Source organism: Mustela nivalis (genome assembly GCF_964662115.1).
Source record: "Mustela nivalis genome assembly, chromosome: 9".
In the NCBI taxonomy this organism is placed as follows: domain Eukaryota; kingdom Metazoa; phylum Chordata; class Mammalia; order Carnivora; family Mustelidae; genus Mustela; species Mustela nivalis.
Genome location: NC_139028.1, coordinates 42,973,861 through 42,995,370, shown reverse-complemented (window position 1 = coordinate 42,995,370; position 21,510 = coordinate 42,973,861). Strand labels below are relative to the sequence as shown.

The window sequence follows — 21,510 nt, the reverse complement described above, 5'->3', positions numbered from 1 at the left end:
CCATCAGTTTTCTTTTAAACCACTTGTATCTTCATATTTAAAGTATGTTTCCTGTAGATAATACATACTTGGATTTAAAAAAAATCAATTCTGAAAATCTTTGCCTTCCTAATTGGAATGTTTATCTTATTAAAATATAATATACCTATTGATAGAGCGGGGCTTAAGTCTATTGCCGTGTTTAAGTTTCTATTTATCGCTCTCTTATTTTTCTTCCTCTCATTTTTTATCTATCTTAGTCAGTCATCCCTCTGGGACTGTTTCATATGCTCCATGCTTATGGCCCATGTTGATATTTTTCATATCATAGACCAGTCCCTGAAACACTGGTCAACTAAGCCCCAAGGTTGGAAGGAAGGCATTTTTGTCCTTATGGTTCTATCAAAATGTAAATTTATCTAAGCTATATTCTGTGACAATGGGGAGCTTTTTTACAGCCCCTTTTCACTAGTAGGACCCTTATTATTTTTTGACAGAAGTAGGATTTTTTTGGTGGACTTGAATAGGGAGGGAGCAGTGCTGAGGTTCCTATGAGGGCAGAGCGTGCCATTTGTCCAGGGGGACATGATTAGGGATGTATTTTGCATTTGACCCCACAGCCATTTGGATGAGCTGCTTTTCAGCCACCAAGTCTTAAAATTCATGTGTATTAAAGTCAGTGAAGCTCCACTTTTGGAAATGTGGATTTTCTGGCCATAGGGGAATTTGAGCTTGGTCCTGTATAAGGCCTCAATCACATGCTTCTTGTTCTGCAGCTTGGTACAGATAACTTGGCCAATGTGGACCCTGGCCATTGTGCTCTGGGCTTACCAAAGGCACTAGGCACACCTGTCTGGAGCCCCTTAGCCCTATCATTGGACAACATGTTGACATGGATGATTTGGAAGGGCTGGAGCTGCACTCAGATGTGAAAACCATCTCTGCCACGCTCTTCTCCATATACTTGTTGGCACAAATACAGGCAGGGTCCAGGGCTTCAGAAGACAGCTGCTCATATTCACCTGGTCCCATTTGGCCACATAGTGGGACTTCATCCTCTTTTTCCTTCTTCTGCCTCAGGTCAAAGATGCAGATCTTGGCTCCAGGGACACCTCTGAAGAAGCAAGAGTTTGGATGTGGCTTGTTCTTACAATATTGGTAACAGCAGGCAGGGGGGTGGCCGATGGTGACACCAGGATCTCCAGTAGCACACTGAAGGAAAAGAGTAGGATCCCTATTTTAAAGCAATGGTGTGGGCTTTGGAATCCTACTATGGGAGGACTTTCAGTTCCAATACCCTTCAAGAGTTAAATTCCATTGACTGCTTCCATATATGGAGACCAGAAGGCTGTGTCTTTAGTCCAAATTACTGCTTTATAATTTTGTTATTTTTTAAATTCAGAGAGGTATTAATTTTGTTTTTGAGAATGGCTATTTATTTATTTATTTTTAATGAACATATAATGTATCATCAGTTTCAGAGATACAGGTCTGTGATCCATTAGTCTTATATAATACCCAGTGCTCATTATATCATATGCCTTCCTTAATATCCATCATCTAGTTACCCCATCCTTCCACCCATCTCCCCTCTAGCAACTCTCAGTTTGTTTCCTATGATTAAGAGTCTCTTATGGTTTTTCTCCCCCTCTGATTTTGTCTTGTTTAATTTTTTCCTCCCTTCCTCTGTGATCCTCTGTTTTGTTTCTTAAATTTCACATAGCAGTGAGATCATATGATAACTGTCTTTCTCTGATTGACTTATTTCACTTAGCATAATACTCTCTAGGTCCAACCACATCATTCAAATGGCAAGATTTCATTTTTTTGGATGGCCAAATAATATTCCACTATATATATATGTATTCACACACACACACACACACACACACACACACACACACACACACACATACACACACACATACCCTCCACCTCTTCTTTAGCCATTCATCTGTTGATGGACATCTGAACTCTTTCCAAAGTTTGGCTATTGTGGACATTACCATTGTAAACATTGGGGCCAGATAAAGAGACTCAGCAAATATCACAGAACATTTTACTACAAAATATAGTCACTCAGTTATTGCAAAACAATAGATAGGAACACGAGGAGGTAAAAATTGCATCAGGCTCTGAGAACTGTCTTTGGAATATATGTGTTTGAGACAATCTCTGAGAGTATAGAGAGTGTGAGATGGGGTTCTTGCTTTGGCCCCTTGACATTGAAGAAATATTAATCTCCTGGACAGCCATTCAGTGAGAGGTAGTGGGAAGGGACAATTCTCTATGGTCTTTTGTGTTTCTGCTTGTCTTACACTGTGAATTACTAGATGCCCCTTTTTTCTGAACCATCTTTTCAAAGATGTTTATATAGTGAACAGCTATACAAATTGCTATCTAATATCAGCTCAATTTAGAGAAAGAATTTATGGATTCTCTGTGATTAATTTTTCAAGTACTTTACACTTAAAAGGGAACTCTATGGCTCTGGGCTTTCACAAGTCCCATCAGATGATAGAGATAAAACAATATCCTTAGGGAATGCTGGAAGGACATAGATAGCCCAGATGCCTCTGTCTTTTAGCCTGGGTGGCAAACTTCTTGTCAGTATCATCCATCAGAGCATTATAGTTTCTTTCCAGCATGATCATCAGTAGGAACAAATCTGTAGAGGCCACCCTAACACATTATTTTTCCAAAGTGGGCATACTGGTTCCCCCAGATTTCTCTTATAGTTCCCTTGCCTCCCTGAAACTCCTGTGCATGGCAACTAGTCTTTAAGGGTTTCAGTGGCCACAGGGGTTCTCTCTTCAACATCTATTCCATGCCTCCTTCACTGTGGAAGATCTGTGCAGTTTGTTTGGGATCAGACCAACCTACTTCTCATTCCCTAACCTCAGTCTTCTCCTAAACACACAGTAGAAATTTCTGAGTTAGAGAGGAGTCATGATGAGATTTCAAAACAATTAAAACATTGTAAATCTTGGGCAATGTCAACTTGTTTTCCTACTGCAGCCACAGATGATCAGATCTCTTTGATTTGATATCTCTAAAGACTTGGAATTTGAAGAAAGGCCATCTTTCTCTCTCTTCTATACATTTTATTGTGATAAAAACTCTCAGAATTGCCTTTGTGTGCAGCTGTCTCTTATTTGAAAAGTTTTCCTGATACTGATATCATTTTTCTATCTCTTGTTCAGCAATAATTTCATAGGAACATTAGTTGTCAATTCTCCATTCTCACTCTCTTTGACACCCCTCCCTCCAACATTGACTTCTTGGCAATGACAGGTGCCATGAAGAGCCCTGGCAGAGAGGTGATATATTACTTCTTTTTTGCTCTCACCTTACTCACAACAGTCATTGAATTTGTTTTAGAGGAAACTAGAGCTGGCTCTGTGAGCAATTAAGTTGTCTTAACCAAACAAATGCAGTGACTGGAATTTCTACACGGCACAACGCTTCACATTTATTGCATCTGGGGTTTGAGAAAAATCACACTTTAAAATGGTATGAAATGAGTTTTACAGAACAGGCAGAAATTCAATGTTGTATAGAAAATCATATAGGGTAGACTACTGAGAAATCAAAAATAAATAAGTGTAAGAGAAAATTATATGGTGGAATAGGGAAGGAGAAGTAGAAACAAGAGCAAATAAGGCCTTTTAGGAATGATAAGAAAGGAGATGATATCAAAATAACAACTATTTTCTAAACACAGATTCTCCTTAGGAAAGCAATTTGGATACTAAGAACAGTCACAATTCTGCATTCCAATTATTAAAAAAAGTATTTTATTTTAATTTCTCCAGGGTACATTGTGTTACCTTACAATAATATCTTAGAAACATCATTTTAGGGGGAATTTGATCTTGATTTATCGTTTTACATTTTGTGACAAATCCCTTCAAAGATGTTAATGTGCTGGTGCTGTTTAGCCTGAAAGGGTGTCTCTCAAAGCTGATGGGTTACACTCAGGAAACTGAGGATCAGAGAAGGTGGTGACAACCTAGGAGATAAATCAACTTAACCACTCTATATGTTTTGACCCTGATACTAAATGATAACTGGCTTACTTAAGAGACAACTCTGTAGTCATTTTTGTCAATTTTCTGAATGATGACACACACATAAATTGCACCTATTCTTATTTATTGATACTGGCAGAAGAATAAATGTCAGTTTGTACCAAAAAAATATCCAAACAAGTTTCCCTTGTATCCCTCTGAAGATCCCCCAAAGATCTTATTACATAATGATTATAAATACATATTTCAAGTTTGATGACCTTGAAGGAATTCTTGGTAAGATTAGCAAGGGAGAGAAGGGTTGCCCAACAAATAGACATTATGAGAAGATTTATAGGCACTTAGGGAAGAGGATTCTTGACATTTTTCAGACAAATGGTTATATAGAACCAAGAAACAGCAAAACTGCTAGTAGTAAATAATGTGTTCAAATTTAACATTCCAAAAAGGAGAGAAGGAACATTGTGAATGGGTTACAAAAGGAGGAGTAAGACTGGAGGAAAATTAAATTGCTGTAGAATATAAAGAGATTGGGGACTGTTGGGCTGCAATCTCCATCCTTACTCAGTATGGATATGTTATGGCCCTGGGGCTTGTTTTATATTTTTAAAGAGCTGTATCCTCTTTCCTGAAAGTCCTTATTTCAGAGAATTAGAATTTAAATCATCATTGAAATAACAATAAGATCGGAGCTTTAACAAAGTCTGACTGATGATGTAATAATCCTGAGTTGATCCTAGGTAAGCATTAACCCCTGAGCGATGGCAGTAAATAGGAAGGTTATGCAAATCCAGTGTAGGGCGGGGCTGCAGAATCATGCCAGGAAAACGATTTACAGCCAGAATATTCAGGTGGAGTGAAAGTTCTGCTATTTACTTACTGCAATATATTCACTTTAGAAAAGAACATTGGCATACCTGAGTCCTTGTGGCATTGTGCATGAGTGTGATAACATTGTGTCTCTCATACTTCTCAAGATTACTGATAAAATCAATTTTTCATCCCCACCAGGACTACAGTTCATTGATCCTAGTACTTTTTTTTTTTTTTTTTTAACCATCTCTCATTCCTCGCTCTCCTTTCTTCCTTTAATCCCAACAGAGTCTGTGACATGTCGTTATTGACTCCCTTTTAAATGTTTTCAGCAACTTTGCTCCTCTTGCTTCTTCCAATTTGTTTGGCAAAACCACTACTCTAGTTAAATCTACCCCTACATGCTTTGCACCTGCATTCATAAAAACTGAATGTAGCTGGAAAAACATAAAACCATGAGACGTGATTTCGCTCTTAATTCATGACCACTAATTTCAAATAGGCCTTTAGTGCTTCTATGACGATCATATTAAAAGTAAATATTTATTATGATAATTATATTGGATATTAATTTTATTTTCTGTTTTTCTTTCTGGTTAGATTTTTGTATTAAGATCACATTAAATCATATAATGTTAACTTCAAAAAATAATTTTCTTTCATTTTCTACTGTCTTTACGAGTTTCTCCATGATGGGAATCATTTGTTCTTTAATGTTTGGTAGAACTTATCTGTAAACTATGTGCGTTGATTGAGAAGTGTATGTGTGTGTGTGTGTGCATGTATGTAGACTTTGATTCAATTCAAATTTAAAAATGATTATATAGATGGTTTCAAATTTTTAATTGTTTTGAATTCATAAATTTGTTTCATAAGTGACATATTTCTAGGAAACAATGAATTTTAGCTGTATGTTCAATTCATGCATGGTATTCTTATTTTTTAAAATACTTAAAATCAATGGGTAATATGTCCCTTATTTCATTTCTAATATTATTAAATTTTGCTTTCTCTCCTATTTTTCATGATGTTTTTCCAAATTTAAGTATTTTATGTGTCTATACTAATATTGCTCTCTAATATTTAAAAAAATATTTCTTTCAAAAATTAAACTTGGTTTTTATCTTTCTTATTTCCTTCCTTGAGGTGTTTTTGTTTGTTTGTTTGTTTGTTTTCTTTTTATAATTTAAAGTTAGTGTTTGGCTCTCTAATTTTCCATCTTTCATTTTTGTTTTCTTTTTTTTTTTAAGATTTTATTTATTTATTTGATAGACACAGAGAGATCACAAGTAGGCAGATAGGCAGGCAGAGAGAGAGGGGTAAGAAGGCTCCCCTGCTGAGCAGAAAGCCTGATGTGGGACTGGATCCCAGCATCCTGGGATCATGACCTGAGCTGAAGGCAGAGGTTTTAACCCACTGAGCCACCCAGGCGCCCCCATTTTTGTTTTCTAATAGACACAATTAAAGTTATAAATATTACTCTAAGTATGACTTTGGCTGTATACCACTATATTTAATATGTATCATATTTAGTACCATTTAATTACAAGTATTTTAAGATTTATATGTTGATTTAATATTTAATCCATGAATTTTTAAGTGGTGCATCAAGTTAATTTCTCTATGTATGGATTCTTAAAAGTTACTTCTTTTCAAAATTTTTTTCTAACTTAATTGCATCTTTTTTTTTAAAGGTTTTATTTATTTATTTGACAGACAGAGATCACAAGTAGGCAGAGAGGCAGGCAGAGAGAGAGAGGAAGGGAAGCAGACTCCCCACTGAGCAGAGAGCCAGATGCAGGGCTCGATCTCAGGAACCGAGGTCATGACCTGAGCTGAAGGAAGAGGCTTTAACCCACTGAGCCACCCAGGTGCCCCCTAAGTTGATTACATCTTTATCAGAGAACATAGACTGTTTGATACTAATTCTTTGATATATGTTGAGATGAATTTGATCACTTACCATGGGGTGATTTCTGAAATATTCCTGTGCTTGAAAGAAAATAATCTCCCTGTTGGGAACAAGGTTCCATATATGTTTGTGAATCTGATTTATTTATCGTGTTCATTTTTTTGGTTAGTTTTTTGTATCAGTTACTGAGAAAAATATGTAAAAATCTCCCATTTTGAAAATGAATTTATCAATATTTTTATGTTCTTCCATTAATACTTGTTTATAAAATTTTTAAAAGATTTTATTTACTTGCTTGAGAGAGAAAAGAGAGAGCATGGACAGGGGAGAAGCAGAGGGAAAGGGACAAACAGAGTCCATGCTGAGTGTGGATCCTGATGGGGGGCTTGATCTCACAACCCTGAGATCATGACCTGAGCCAAAATCAAGAGTCAATTCCTAACTGACTGAGCCACCCTGGCACCCCAATAGTAGTTTATAAATTTTGAACATATGTTATTTTTTTTTTTTTTTTTTTTTCTGAATTGTACGGAACATGGCAACATGGACGGGACTGAACATATGTTATTAAATGCATTATCTTGTTAATTGCTCTTAGTATCATTATGTCATGTCTTCTTTGTCTTTAAGAATGCTTTTTTGGGGTATAATTTATTTTCTCTGATATTAATAAAGACTTCCTCTTGGGTGAACATTGGAGACACTACTAGTTACTGACTTTCTTTTTTCAGCCATTTATTTTTACTAACCAAACTTCGATTCTGTTCAGTGACAATAGCTACAGATAAAACACCCTATGTCTTAGCCTCTCTTGGTTGCCATATGCCATATTAGATTAAATCACATGTTATGTTTATTTTTCTATGTAAGCATAGTAATTTTCGGCAATTTGACGTGATCAAGCCTAATAATTTTGTCCCAGGAGATTTGTAAATGCAAGTCAGCAGGTGGAATTTTTGTGAAGACTATTTTAAAAAATACTCTATTCCGCTGCCCTGGTTTTTCAACCTCCTGTCCTTTGCCCTTTTCCTTCATTTCTTCTTTTGTGGTCTTTGGCCCACTGACATTATAGTGATGATATTATATCTGAAAGATTGAAAATGCATCTTAAACAGGATGGAAAAATTCTCAGTAGCTCCTTCACCAGTTGCACCAACACTGAACTGCATACCCCTGGGTAAGGCATTACATGAGAAAAACCAGCCCCTAGTTAGTCCAGCTCCTACTCCTCTCTCACTGTAATCACTGCTTTTGATGATAATGACCCGCAGTTAAGTAAGCAGCTGCAGGTAAATAGAGCTGGTTTCTTGTGCACAGGTGGACTCCCTCACCTTCTATTCCTCTACCCTTCAGACTGAGGGATGAGGGGACTCATTCTTGAATTCAAATAAACTTGTGATACTGTTAGAAAAATACATACTTGAGAAAAATAATCAGATTGATCTTGTTTGTTTGTTTGTTTGTTTCTCTATCCAGAACCAGAACATATATTGGCTAGTATGGAGGAAGGACCCTAGCAGCAGCTGCCTGGGTCCCAAGCCATTGACCATTCAAGGCAGGAGATACTAGAAAAAAAATTTTCTTTCTTTTCTTTTGTTATTCTTGTTCCTTTTTTTTTTTTTTTTTTCCATTTACTTTCAGCAACACCTCTGCCTTTGGGAGAAGAGTTTTGTATTGTAGCAAACCTAGTCTGGAACATGACAGATGCGTTTGGGAATTTATGTGCTGAAGTATTCATGCCCCGGATTCTGGTTCTGAATTTTAGGGCCAATGGCATAATAATGACCCCTCTCTTTTAAGTTCCCATCATATGCTAGATAGTGTGCTAAGCAGTTAACATGTATTAACTCATTTAGTTCTTAGAACAATAGGTTGATTTTATTGTTCCCACCTTCATTTCTCAGAAGAAGCAACTGGGACAGTGAGAAGTTGAATAATTTGTCCAGTGTCACCTGGTTAGGATGGACTTGAGCTGGGATGGAACTCTGATGGCTGGACTCCAGAGCCTGTGTGATCAGGTGATCAGCCATGACTTCTTGGCTGCTTCTCCTGACCCTTGTGTAGAGTTGTCTTCCTGGAATTTTGAACCACATCAGGAAAGAAGAGGTGGTGAGGAGTGAAAAGCAAAGCAAACAAACGCAGGCTCTTCGGGAGGAAAAGCCATTACTGAAGAAGCTCCCAGGAGAAAAATGCTAGAGTTTCCCCACCGCGATGCTCAGATTTTATCCAGAAATAAAATCATCCATTTTTGCTACTTTGGGGTCCTTTGGTTGTAGGTAGAGCTGTGTGAAAGTTTCCTCTCCCACTGCCATCCTTTCAAAAACAAATCTGAGACCTTTCTCCGAGGTTTGGTCCCACTTTGGCTTCCATGGAGCAGCTTGCTGGAGTAGGAAGTGTGTTCTCTGAAGTCAGACAAGCTTGGGTTTGTGTTCCTCTTCAGCTACTTACTTATCTATGTGATCTCCATGACCCGAACATGTCACTTAATCACTTTGAGCCTTTATCTCCTTATTCATCACACTGGAATGTTAATTGTTAAACATGGCCTCGTTCATTCAGGCAAAAAGTACGTATTGATTGCCTGCTTTGTGCTGGTCACTGGTAGGTAATGTTTTGTCACAAGTAGGTCATAAATCATAGTCTTAGGTGCCATGAACTTATAATTCAGTGGAGAAGCTAGACTCCTGTGGTAAGTGCTCAGACTATTCCGCATACAGGTTGGTCTGGCGAGGAGTGTGGAACATTCGCGTGGGAAGGCAGTTAGCAAATGTCAGTGCTTGTTCATTTCTTTCAGTCCTTCCCTTATTCTGACACCCCTTCTGTACATAAGTATGGTGTTATTTCAGAAAACTTCCTCTTGCCTAGGATGTCTTTTTTCCTTTAATATGTAATGTGGGTCTGAGGTTATGTTGTTTAACTACCTTGCAAAGCCCAACGAGGTGATTTGTGCCATGAGTCGTTTGCACCTTGGGCACCCTTCATCTCAGTCTTCATGTAATATTTAACAATTAACTTTACATCTTCTCCGGAAAAACAATTTGAGAATTTGAGAGAAAACTGTAACAAAAAAATCTCAAAATTTGGAGGAAGTGAAATAAAAACCAGTTTTGGGCTTTTTGCCTTATTATTTGCATATTATACTTAGAGAACTACTTATTATGGTTTTTGTTGACTGCCTCCCAATTACCCCACTCCAATTATAAACATGAAAAATGTGAGAATTTTAGATTAGTTTCTCCCAGAGTTGATATTAGAGTCTGGCACTTCTGGATTCTTGCCTTGTGTTCTGTTGCCAATTCAAACTCCCTAGGAATACAGGCAAACACATATTGCTTCACGTGTTTGTTTTTAATCCATAAGGAAGTAGGCTAAAATTCAGGAGGTTTCACACAGAGTTCCGGAAGAAGATTTTATAAAATACTTGCATTTTTTTTCTCCTGTCTTTCTTTAGTGTGTCTTGAATCTGTAAACCACCAGACTTTGAGGTTAGGTGGGGTTCAGTAGATCTATTTTTAAAATTTATGAAGGGGGAGAGTTAAATTCTCTTAGCTCAAACAACAAGAGGTGAACATGACTTGAAGATGTGTGTAGGTTTAATTGGGGGTGGAATAAAGGGAACTGTGAGGTTCGCATTAAATTTGCAAATAATTTTTTCCAGGCTGATTAGCAGGATGACTGGAAAACATCTTACCTCTAAATTGACAAGCACTACTTCAGATCAGTTTATATTAGCAGGTGTCTTTAAAAATATTGGCTTTTAGAAGCATTTTATATGAGAACATCTACACTTATCAGCTACTAACCTTGAAGCCATGAGAACCTTTCTCATAGCTTTTTTCCTTGTATGCCAGTAGTGGCTGAAAACATACAAACCCCCAGAGTGGTGAGACTGGGGGTTAGTGGTTGTAAGGAGAGGTCTGTAATGAATCTTCAAAACTATACAAAAAAACACAGTATTTTGTGATTTGGAAGTATTTTACAGTAACTAGAATAATTTAGTCTTAAATTTTTAGTACAGATAGTCTGTCTAGAAGATGACATAGCAATGGCACAAGCTATTTCTACAATTCAGTTTGTGAAATATCTTTAAGGAAATACCCTATTAATACTCTGTAGGTGGGTGATTGCATATCCAAAGAATTTCATTCTGCAATAAAACCTTTATCAAGATTTAATTTCCATGAAAGCAGAAAGGCAGAGGTATTTGGGATCTTTGCATTAAATCATAATTAAAACTCATCTGAGGTTACCCACAAATATTTAGGATTTTATTTAATTGAACCCAAGGTGAAAAATAAAACTAATGAATGGCAAAGTTCATTATACAACTTCCAGTTAATGTAATAGTCCAATGATTGCTCAGAAAACCTAGGATGATTTAAACATACACACATACATATATGTAATATATACATGTCTGTATTGTTTTGTTTTCTCATATAAGGAATGCATGCATAGCTATAGGCATGTGTGTGTGTGTGTGTATGTGACACATTATATTATTTTCAGAGTCAGATTCATTTTTACCAAAAAATAGACACTTTTTTTTCAGTGAAGATTCCAACCTAATTCTTTGAACTTGGATTATAGAATCTCATATTCTGCTCTCCTGTAAGTTCGATTTTATCCTTTAGAGTCCAAAAGTGGGAATATAATATAAAAGCTTTAAGCTTCCTTTCTTGCCTCAGAAAATTGCACAGAGATAGTTCCAGTAATCAAACCCATAAAATATGACTTGTTTTATGAGCAAAGATGTCCAAAAAGCTTAAGAGTAACCTTTGAATTTCTGTGGAAAATTATTAAGCCTTCTTTGATGTCTCGTTCTATCCTCAGCTGCACATGCCTGATAGTGAAGTTAACGAAAAGTAACAAATATTAGCCCAGAGAATGCACAAAATAAAGGAAAGTGGTTGAAAGCTCTGAAGCTGGACATGTAACAGCATCAGGTCCAAGGAGAAGGAGTTAGATACTAGGCACGTCCATTAAGGACCCTGGTATCTTCTCCATCCATGCTCCACTCCACCTTCCCCAAGAGGAAGAGACTGCAGGCTCTCTGCTGTTCAGGATATATTTTAAAACTTTTCATGGTGTGTGAAATGGCCCTTTTTTCTAAATAGACTATGGATATCATCATTTCTAAAGGTGAACCTGAGTACATAAGCTTGAGTACAAAACTGAAGATAAAGACTCAACAAACTCAAACTGAATGAACTTAGAATTTGAATATATAGCGCCTTGAAGAAAAATCCAAAGTAACACAAAATTGCTGGGGACCAATATTTAAGGAATGCTAGTCATGCACATTTGAAAGATTGCTCTCAGCTATTAATATCCTTAGAATGTTAGCTCAGTGTTTCTTATACTTATGTAATGGGAAGATCTCCCTTAAACAGAAGGAGAAGCCTCTGTGTTGACTTAAATAGTATTTATTTTGCTCTTACTTAATTATGCATAAGTATAAACCAGCTGTGAACTTCTTCTACCTATGGCTCATATTTGACTTTGACTTTGAAAACCAAAGCTATAACAAATTAAATAAAATACAACAACTATTAAATAATAAAATTCAAAAAATATTACTTTAATTTGGTGGATGAAGTTGATTTTATGAATATAAATGGTGCACTAAAATGTTCTGGGGAAGGTTCTTCTGAATTCAACATGTACGTGTTCTCTGCCTTGAGCATTTTACTAAAAAATCATATTCCTAGAGAGCTCTCAATATCCATTGTTCTTCATTTGCCATGAATATATATTTCTACACATTAATTTTCTTCAATTATTTTTTCCGTTATAATAATTACAGTAACCCAAAATAATGCCAAATAAATATATGCAGAGATACCAAAATTGTGTGGCTGTATTTGGTTTTTAAAATGTTATTTAAATAATACAGAATAGTACTGTCCAACAGAATTTTCTGCAACTGTGGAAATGTCCTGTATCTGCACTGTCTAATATGGTAGCCAGCATCCACACATGGTTAATGGGCACTTGAAATATGACCAGTGTGACTAAAGAACTGAATTTTAATTTTTTAAAGGATTTATTCATTGATTTATTTTGAGAGAAAGAGAGCACAAGTAGGGAGCAAGAGGAGAAGGAGAGAGAATCTCAAGTAGACTCCGTGCTCAGCACTGATCCCAGTGTGGGGTTTGATTTCAGGACCCTGAGATCATGACTCAAGCCGAAAACAAGAGTCAGGGGCTCAACCAACTGTGCCACTCAGGTGCTCCAAAATGAATTTTAATTTTGTTTCACTGAAATGAATTGAGATTTAAATTTAAATAATTATGACTAGTGGCTATCATATTGGTAAGTGAATACCTAAAATACATTTATGTTAATTTTTAAAATTATTATCAAAATGGAAAATAAATGTTATAATCTTATAAAGAACTTTCAGATGCCGTAGCACTCTAGATTGAGCATGAACTGCTGTGGGTGGTTATTCGATCAGTCTTGGACATAAATATACCCAGCTGTGTACATCTTCACAACTTGATGAACCCGTTAGAAACTTTGGAAATCTTGATTCAATAATAATGTGACACCTGGTTGGCTCAGGACGTTGAGTGTCTGCCTTTGGCTCAGGTCATGATCCCAGAGTGCTGGGATCCAGCCCCACATTGGGCTCCCTGTTCAAATGGGAGCCTGCTTTCCCTTTTGCCTCTCCCCCAGGTTGTGCTCTCTCTCTCAAATAAATAAAATCTTTAAAAGAAAGAATAAATCTGGTATATAAAAGGATTCACCAGAACAATGGATTGGGGTTCTCAAGGAAAATAATTTTAAGCAGAGAAACTTGGAAAAATAGCTATATCTCTCACTAGCACACGCAGAACCATGAAGTGGCAAACCAGTGTGGTCTACACTACAAGAGCAAATAGGTTAAAAAGAAAAATGTATGGTATTTGAAAATGACCTCAAGCTTTTTGTTTGAGTTTTATTGAGATATAATGGACATGTGACATTGTGTAGGCTTAATGTAGACAAAGTGATGATTTGATGCATATATATGTATTGTTAAATTATTACACAATAATGCCAGTTAACATTAGTTACATGCTAGTTAACACCAGTCACTATCTCACATAATTACCATTTCTTTTCTGTAGTGAAAACATTTAAGATTTACTGTCTTAGCAGCTTTCAAGTGTATAATTGTTAACTATGTGTACTGTGCTGGACGTTAGAGAGCATTTTTTGGAGTCAGTTTCTTTTTTGCAGTGGGGACATCCTTTTCAGGTTTCTCCTACCTTCAGTTTGGCCACAAGGAATCCAGCCTCTGGCAGGAAGTCTGGCCGGCTTCCGTCAGGCCACTATGGTTAGTCTCTTTTGGGAGGATTGAGAATTCAGCTGGAGACTTAACAAGGCTTATTCTTGCCTAGGCATGCCATAGGTAACAAAGCACTTCTCACTTATTGAGAGCTTAATATGTACAAGATATGATGAGGAGGATGTATGGCAGTGTATAAACAATATCTTTTCAAAAAGATTTATAATTTAGTAGGTAGATATGATGTACACAATCTTTTATAGCTAATGATCAAAGAAATAAAATGCTTAGATGCAAATATATGATGAGTGGAGCCCAGGATGGGGAAAATATTGGGGTGGCCTGGAAATTTCAGGTAAGCTTCATACATTTGAGTCTCAAAAAATATATCTTAAATGTTATTTGATTCTATATATCCTTACCGTTTTAAGTTGCTTTTGAGATGACTGATATAGGCTTAGGCATTCATGAATAGCCAATAGTGATAAGATGTGAAGGAATAAAAGTAAAATAAATAGGAGAAACACCAAAAACAAAAAATTATGAGAAAATATAAACACGGAAGAGAGTTGGGGAGTTTCTATAAATGTGTGCACTGTCAGCATCCTTTCAGGTGGTGGAAGAACAGTTTTCTCTTACCTGTTAATGTCAAGGCAGGAATACATGCACAGAAATCAAGCATATCTGGAAAGAACAAAAGGTAACAATCAGAAACAAAACAAAGAAGGTGTAAGGACCTATTTAGCCAGAGCGACTCCATCTTGGTTAAAAAGCCATTTTGTTGTTTGTGCAGTAAAACTTAAATTGACCCTGCCCCCCAGAGAAACTTACTTAAAAGCAAGTCTGGGAAGCCAGTAAAATATGATTGGCCAGTTCCTAATAACAGAGCCCAGAATACAAGGACGAGTCAGGCCAGGTGGAAACATCCAAGCAATAAAGCACACATACTGTCTCCTTAACCACCAAAGAATGTAAACCCCACCTTTTGGGCACCAAACTTGAGCGCCAATTCTGACCAGAGTAATAGGTTAGTTCAAAGAGCTACTAAAGGGCAAATTGTAATTCAATTGGTCACCTGCGTGTGGCCTAACATGAGTATGCAATGTTACAATCTCATTGGCCACCTATGTGTGGCCAGGCTTTTGCTCTATAAAAGTTAGTCTGTGAGACTGGGAGGGGTCGTTTTCTTTGGAGAAATTCTTGAGCCTGTACCCGGGGGCGGGGCGTGGTGGTGGTGGTGGTGGTGGTGGGGTGGTGTCGCTTTCTTCAGAGGCGGCCCTGACCAGTCAGTCTGACTTCTAATGCTTGGCATAGAATAGAGCTCTGCATAATTTTCACCTTGTCTCAGTCTTGTTCCCCTGGCTGATCAGTCTAACTTCTAATACTTGTCATAAAATAAAGCTTTAAATAACTTTCACTTTGTTTCAGTCTCATTTCGTTTAATAACAGACCTAACAGAAAGAAAGAAAGTGCTCACATTGTAAGTTAATGAAATGCAAATCAATAGTTTGAATGTCCACACTGAGAAAAGAATATTTCCTACTGAAATTTGAGTTTTGATAATATTATTAGAGCCACAGTGTTTAGTGCTAAATGTCTATAAAAATATTTTCAAGGTAGACACACCAAGAAAGTTGCCAAATCTATGAACCATTTGGACCGTCAGTCTTTGTGTATCCCTAACAATGGCTCCAAACAATGGCCCCTGGGGTGGTCAGCTCCTTGTTCTCTACACAGTTGTGTTCAGCAGTGCCTGGACATCTCTAATTCCCTTTATGGATCTGACATCCCTGCATATACCTGGACAGATTATGTTCTGGGTCATAAAATCTCTTGGGAGTAATGAAAATTGGATGAGAGGGAGCCTGAAAAACAAACGCTCAACATGTTCTGCCTATTGAGAGGAATGAAGGGATGGGGAACTAGTCTCTTCCATGCCAAATATTTTGATAATTTGAATATTCAAAGAATAAAATGGAAGAGAGACTCAAGACATTAGCAGCAAAGCTAAAACATGAACAAGTTAAACCAAGAGGATTCTTGGTTTGTTTGTTTTTAGAGGTTTTGTTATTAGAGAGCATGAGCAGGAGGGCTAGAGGGCGAGAGAATCTCAGATTCCACAACTCAGTGCGGAGCCTGACACAGGGCTTGATTTTATGATCCTGAGATCAGGACCTGAGCAGAAACCGAGTCCGATGCTTAACTGACTACGCCATCCAGATACCCTTAAACTAAGAACAAATTAATGCACGCATTCCACTGCAAACCATCTGAGCAGAAACTGGGTCTATTTCTCTTTTAATACAATCCACTAAAATATAGATCTGATGCCTGTAAAGAAATAAAGGAAGGGCTGAGTAGGAAGAGACTCCAACTGAAGTCTAATTCTGAGAGAGTTCCAGTCAGGCTGAGGAGAAGCTCTTATTATTTATTTTTTTAAAAAAGATTTTATTTATTCATCAGAGAGAGAGAGAGAGAGAGTGCACAGGTAGGCAGAATAGCAGGTGGGGGAGAGGGAAAAGCAGGCTCCCCACTGAGCAGGGTGTCTGATGTGGGGCTTGGTCCCAGCATCCCGGGACCTGAGCTGAAGGCAGCTGTTTAATTGACCGAGCCACCCAGGCACCCCTTGTTGAAGCTCTTGACCCAGAACACCTGCGATGGGTACCCATGTCCTGTTCTAGCTCCCACTATGCTGTCATCAGCCGGGAGCAGCCGGGTATGCCTGCTGCCAGGGATCTAAAGGTGAAGCAGCTGAAGCCTGTCAGTCAACTTTGCTCCTTACCACACTTCCTCTTGAAGGGGTTTTGAGCTGGGTAGCTCCAGGGACAACAGAGGCACTTGGCTCAACATAAATTTTTCTTTTAAGGTCTTTATTCTGAACTAGGAAATGAGATTCTCTCCATGTGGGATTTGAGAAGTCTGATCTTTACCAGGGTTTTTTAAACTCCCTTCCACCCCACACCTATTCTAATTGCTTTTTAACTCATGGCACATTCTTCTGCATTTCATGTACAGGTGCTAGAGACAGACTCTTGAGGCCGCTTTTAATAGAGAAAACCACCTTTCTGTAAATTGCTCTAAAGTGTTACTAATGTCTCTCTGTAGGCAATATAATGGAGTTTGGGATTGAAAGACTCAAGGGATGTCCTTCTGAAATTATCTCACCTGTAAGTATGTACCACAGCAAGAATCCCTAGAACCAGCAGGGTGGTTCTCATTGTCAAGATTCTGACCCTGGGATGAGAAATTCAGGCTTGCCATGTTCGGAATACCATGTTTGGCTGGGGATGAGATATTTAGCCATGGCTGCTCCATGGTTTGTTTGCTGTCCTGAGGGAAGTAGCATATGTAGCAACATATCATCAATTTTGGACAACCAGAGTGGTTAAAAGAAGCTATTTGGATTATTTACGGAGAAAGCTGTTGGCAGGTGTGTGTCTTGAATCAATGAACAAGTTGATAATTACACACCTGGAACCCAAAGAGCAACAACGTGGGTGGTGACTTGCTGGGGTGGAGGTGGATTGTGACAGTGGTTTCGGATGAGTCTATGAATGGTCCCTACCTCCTCGTCCTGAATTCCTTGGCAAAAGGGACTGAGCTCACAAAGCATGGATGGCACTGCTCTAAATTATGCTAGTAATCTCTTCCAACTCTGCACAGATTTGTGTCTGAATTATATTTTCTACCACTGTATATTGTTTTCTTGCATGGCATTTACTAGGCATGAGAGGATGGAGCCGTGATCCCGATTCATTTTCAGAGGATGGTTTTAGAAAGAATTCAGTAGAATAAAACAGTGTAGATAAGATGTTCTTCTTCATTCCAAAGCATTAGCTCATTAATTAAATATTACTGAGGAAATATGATGTGCCCAAATATATGGAAGGTGTAGACTCAAAGATAAGTAAGATGGGCTTTAAAAAACACAGCATGTTGGCACCTGGGTGGCTCAGAGGGTTAAGCTTCTGCCTTTGGCTCAGGTTATGGTCTCAGGGTCCTGGGACCGAGCCCCACATCGGGCTTTCTGCTTGGTTCTCTGCTCCACCCCCCACCCTGCCTGCCTGCCTACTTGTGATCTCTGTCAAATAAATAAATAAAATCTTAAAAAAAGCTCTTAAAAAACACAACATGGAGCAAAAATGCAGACAGCTAACTATCAACTAGGGTGGTAAGTGAGGGGTTCCTATTTCTTGCAGTGAATCCGGACTGACAGAGAATCCAAGGTGATCATATCTCACTGGTGTTTAACATTTTTAGTCTTTTCCTATTTTTCAGGAAAAATGGCAAATTTCTTTGCCTAGAAATGTTAGTTAACATTTATTGAGCATTTGCCATGTGAAGGGTACTATTCCAAGCTTATATAGATGATTCACTCTAACATCACAAAATCCCGACGTAGGTACTTTACAGATAAAGAAAATGAGGCATAAAGAGATTAAATATCTTTCCCAATGTAAAACAGTCAGTAAATGGTGGAGTTAGGAAACAGTCTAAGCAGCTGAACCTCAAAGCTGTAATTGAACCCATTCATCTACGCTGCAAAACGGTCACAGCCTTGTCAAGGATTAGAATTAGACCCATCTCTATCCTGCTTCCCATCGTCAATTCTTCTAGACATAGCAGCTTCCCGTCATGTTATTTCACACATTAGTGCTTTTGCACAAACTATTCCTTCCCTCAACTTTAATTCGTCAGTGATTTACTTAGCTCTTGCTTTATGCCACAGCAATTCAGGATACCGGGGATTGCCGTACCTATTAAAATGACAAATGCAGTCTTTCCCTTTATTTAGGTTATAGACCACAGGGACTTGAGAGCAAATAAAGAGAAGCTACTGCCTAGAATGATAGGTGGAAGTAAATAAATAGGAAATTACAGTTGTAGTGTTATCATGAGAATTGAAAAGTGTCCAGGAAGCACCCATGGGGGAGGTACGATTTGAACTTGAAGAATTAGGGAGGTTGAAGGTCTAAACAGGTAGCTCATTGCCTGGCAATTCTGGCCTCTTCCCTCCCTTGCTAATTCCTAGGCATCTATCAAAGCTCAGTTTCTTCTTTGAGAGTCCTGTTGTTTCTCCATTTTGATTAAGAAGATTTTTATTAACATCTTGGCAATTTGAACAAAAAACGCTTTATTATCTTGCACTGCTATTGTTAGTTATTGCCTGCTTTTTCTCCCACTAAACTGAAATAGCCTCAAGGGCAGAAATTATTACTTGCTTAGTTGTGTATCCATTATATCAACTATGGTGCTGGCTTAGCATACCCCCACTACGAATATTTGTTAATGAGTGAGGAAATGGTTGAGAGCGAAGCAAGAAATAAAAAGGCATCAATTCAAAGTGGGTCTCCTATATAATACTAATGATAGAATTTTTTTCTAGATGATCAGAGATCCTTAGGATTGTCAATAAAGATGATTTTGTGTTTTATTCTTATGTATGCTTTTGCATCCTTGGGTCAAACTGGTCTGCTAGCTTGGTTAGAACCTCCCATCGAAGTGGCGAAAGCAGTGAGTTTCATCTTTGTATGAACCAGTTTGCTTTCATTTATATCTGTAACCTGAGGTTGCCTCATGAACACTGGCCAGTTAATCTGCAGATACATGTTTATAGAGAACCGGAGAAGGGGGCTCCTGGCTGGCTCAGTTGGTAGACCATGTGACTCTTCATCTCAGGATAGTGAATTCAAAATCTACACTGTGCCTTAAGTTTGCTTAAAAAAATAAATAAATAAAGAGAACCAGATGAGAGAGTATATGTTTGGATCATCTTAAGTCAATTTCCATTCATGCAACAACAACTGTCACAGACATACCCCAGCAATGGTGAGCCAATGGCTTCACCTTCACATGTCCAGGACAGCATATTTTATATGTAAGCCCAGGTATTATTTCTCTCTACTATCATATTATGTTTGAAAGTCCAGTGGTAGACAAGCCTTCAGGATTAACATAATGTGACAATGCATGTCAGTATCATTGTAGACTTAGAAAATTTACTTCAAGTAATATACCACCATTCCTCAATTGTCAGAACAATTTTGTGACTTAGATTTTTTTTATAAAATTATTTTCTTTGACTGTCCCCACTTATGTAATAGCTTATACTGAATTACAAAAATCTTCTTTATAATTTAAGTCTTACTAGAGCAATTTAACAGTAGAGCATACTACTTATCTTCATAAACTCAGACTAGAGCCACAAAACTTTTCTTCTGAAAACAGTTGATCTTGAGGTACTTATAGACTCAAATATTTAGAAAAGTCACTCTGTACCAGATTTGTAACAAATTATATCTTTAAAGTCAGAAAATTAGGATATTTTAATGTGGTAAGAATAACAATGTTATATAGGGTTACTTACTGGGGGGGGGTGGGAAACACATCATGACTCTGATTAAAATGATTTTTGTGGATTTTTTATAGGATAATGTCAGTAAAATTGGGACTAAAAGCTGAAGACTTTCCATCTGGTGGCTGTTAAATATCATGAGTGTTATTTTAGGAGTAACCTCTGGAGGACTAGATTGTCCTTAGAAATACTGTGCTTTAGATTTTAAAGAATAGGGTATGCAACTTCCATTGTCAAAAGCAGCCTAATCATTTATTGGACGTTTTAGTTCATTAGGTTATAGTGATCCTGAGGCCATTTTTGGTGACACATATAAAGTTTATGCAGATAAATTTATCTCTGTACCATATGTCTGATAAGCAGGTTGAAAAGTTTCAATCAGAAATGTGACATATGGTTCACTCTCTGTGCATAAAACGCAGTTGACTCTCTTCTCAGGTTCCTGGTGAAGGGTACTTTAAATTGCCCAGTAAGTAGATATTACTCAAGGTCACAAGTATTTGAGCATACTTATCCAAAAATAAACATCCTTCTGAATTTAGGGTGATTTCAGTATTGATGGGGAATAAAAGGAGGAGGAAATAGCCAACTCGTTTTAACCAAGCATCCCTGCCCTTCTTCACTGTATTTGTGCTCTGAAAAATAACAGTCCTGGGAAAGATTTTATTCCTTTTATAATTTATTTGGGGAAAAACATTAATAACTAAGAAGCAATAAATGACTCACATATAGGTACGTTCATCTGCCTTTTTCCCGTATTTATCAGGTGCAACATACACATTTTCTTCCATTAAGATACTAGAGAAGGAAAAGAAAAATCTCTCTAATGAGATATGATCAGCTTCCAAATAAAAGATTTTCAAGGTTGTGAAGATAGAACCTTTTATGTTTCCTCTTAAACGGTGTTGTCATGAACTCCGAAGTACAGGGTCAGAACAAACAGTGGATCTCATTGAAGGGTTAAGGGAGAAAGTAGGTCTCAAGCCCCAGCATTCCAGCCAGAGGGGACACTGTCCTCACCCATTTCAGTGGACACCAAGGATCTGCCATGGAAATCTAGTGCTTGGAGAAACAACTTGAAGACACTTGTCTTAGATCATTGCTAAGGTACTTTTTCTTACCAACTTATGAGAAGATGCAGTAC

At 37.6% G+C, this 21,510-nt stretch overlaps 1 pseudogene across 1 annotated transcript; it reads right to left on the bottom strand.

Annotated features, from left to right (window-relative positions):
• Positions 1-528: 528 nt before the first annotated feature.
• On the bottom strand, positions 529-17,272 carry LOC309840265 (large ribosomal subunit protein uL16 pseudogene; annotated as a pseudogene). The gene is made up of 2 exons: positions 17,177-17,272; positions 529-1,191 (listed from the first exon to the last, which is right to left on the bottom strand). The product of its transcript is annotated as a large ribosomal subunit protein uL16 pseudogene (transcript).
• Positions 17,273-21,510: the final 4,238 nt, after the last annotated feature.